The sequence below is a fragment of the Protopterus annectens genome, chromosome 8.part0, assembly GCF_019279795.1.
Source record: "Protopterus annectens isolate FY-2018-M chromosome 8.part0, PAN1.0, whole genome shotgun sequence".
Taxonomy (NCBI): domain Eukaryota; kingdom Metazoa; phylum Chordata; order Ceratodontiformes; family Protopteridae; genus Protopterus; species Protopterus annectens.
In genome coordinates, this window is record NC_056741.1 from 1,734,797,174 (window position 1) to 1,734,799,309 (window position 2,136).

Genomic DNA, 2,136 nt, shown 5'->3' on the forward strand with positions numbered 1-2,136 from the left:
TCATTGTAGCCTTTTCTTGGTAGATGCATTAAATACAAATCAGACCAATCAGGAAGGTCAAACACAACACTTACTACCCAGTCAGGAATCAATGCATTTTGCTTCTTCTCTCACCAGGAGCAAATTATAAGCACAAATTCCAAGCTGGCACCTATTAAGCAGTTATTAGGCTTTCTGCTGATCAGAAGTGTCCAGGAAATAATGGCCTGTGCTTTCTGCTGATCAGAAGTCTTCAGGAAATAATGGCCCTATGCTCCTTTTCTCACCAGGAGCAAAACAGAAGCACTAATCTCAAGACAACTGCTAAGAGTCAGAACATGGGCTCCTCAGTAATTGGATGTCTTGGAGGAGATGTTGCATGATGGAATAAAACATTTAATATCCTAAGAACTACAGTGTGCACTAAACAGTTATATATGAAAGAAGGAGTAACTTAAGCTTTAGGTATCTAAGTGGAGAGCCACTCATTTTAAAAGACAAATATAGACTGGAAAGGGGTGGGCACTTTGTATACTTGCTGTATGGAATACAGTGGGCTGGCCAATGAATTTAATTAGCTGAAGGAGTGATTTCACAAAATGATCATTTTATGTTTACTTGCAATAGCCAATGAAAGAGGAGAGGGAAGTAGATGTGTCGTCAAATTAAAATAAGGGGCAGGCAACTAGAAATATGGTTGAGTTTAAAAACAAAGCAGCAGCAGTAGTGGGGGCTTAATTTATGTATGATTCACTGAGTTTTAAGAAAATAAATCACAATATACAAAACAGAAGAAGGTAATAAAGGAATATAAAACAGAAAAAAGGAAAAACAAACTAACCTTTCCATGACAGCAAGTTGTGGCAGAGTCTGGGTGAGCTTTTCCAGCAATCATAAATAATACATCTCCTACATTTGGGGAAATCACAGGGGTCAATCCAACCTAAGTGGAATGGAAGAACATCACCCAGGGGAACCAAGCTCATGGTCAAAGCACCCCCCCCGCCAGGTAAGTATTTTGATGAGAACTATTTATGTGGATGACCACAATGGAAAGGAACTAGGGCCGTGCAGAAAAGTGTAGGTTTACGTAAGTAAAATTACCATAAGGGTAGATGCTTGAGTAGTCACTGTTGCAGTAGCATTATCTATAATGAGTTGTATCTTGCATAGGATACAGCAGCTGACCATCTTCCGAAGCTTCAATGGCAACTTTAATGCACCCAAACCATTATTCAGTTCTAGCTATTACAGAATGAATGTGATCTGGAAAAGAGGAGACCTGGATTTTGATAAATGTGATCTGTCCACAATAAATAAATAAATAAATAAATAAATAAATAAATAAATAAATAAAAATCCCCTTTTCACAAACCCCAAACCTGGAATCTAGAAAGTCAGCAAATTCTGATGTTGGGACTATACAAATTTTATGTAACAAAGGAGTTTTCTCATGTGGAGTCCTGCTAGAAGAATCATGGGAATCAGAAGCCATGAGACCCAGAATCCTGGGAAGTTCCCAGTCTAACAGAGTAGTCTAAGTGGCAAAATCAAGAATCATTTTAGATATAGATCTACTGTTTACTGTGAAAGAAAGGCTCTTATAACTGAGATATCTAGGAGACAATCCAGGAAAACAATCCTATGAGAAGACATTTCTATGTTTTCCTAGAACTTCAGCCTATGTAAGAGATCCCTGACCAGTGCGATTCCTGACACTGTGAAAATGGCTCTACAAAGATAAGCAAGTCATCTAAATAAAGAAAACCTTGCAGTCTGTAGTAGGCTATCACAGGAAAGAGAGACTTTGTGAATATCCTTGGAGCAGTGGAGAGACCAAAGGGTAACAGACAACCTTAACATACACCTGAAATCTGGATCAATAAGAATTTGTAAATATGCATCTTTTAAGTATAAAGTCACCAGAAATTCAAATTGGAAATAATGCATAACAATCTGAACTTGGGCACCGTCACAAACAGGCTTAGAAAAGAAACATCCAGAACTAGAGCCCATGAATCTCCTTTCTTTGGCACCAGAAACATTGAATAAAACCTTTCACCTAACTGATGAGGACAGATAGCTTTTATCACCCCCTGAGACAGCACAGAAAACAGGAATTTGGTCTGGCAGATGAGAAAGAATCCCTCAAAAAGG

General features: G+C 38.3%; 1 non-coding gene across 1 annotated transcript; it reads right to left on the bottom strand.

Moving 5' to 3' along the window:
- Positions 1-839: 839 nt before the first annotated feature.
- LOC122809826 lies at positions 840-996 on the bottom strand. The gene has a single exon (XR_006365962.1). It is a non-coding gene; the product is annotated as a U1 spliceosomal RNA (small nuclear RNA).
- Positions 997-2,136: the final 1,140 nt, after the last annotated feature.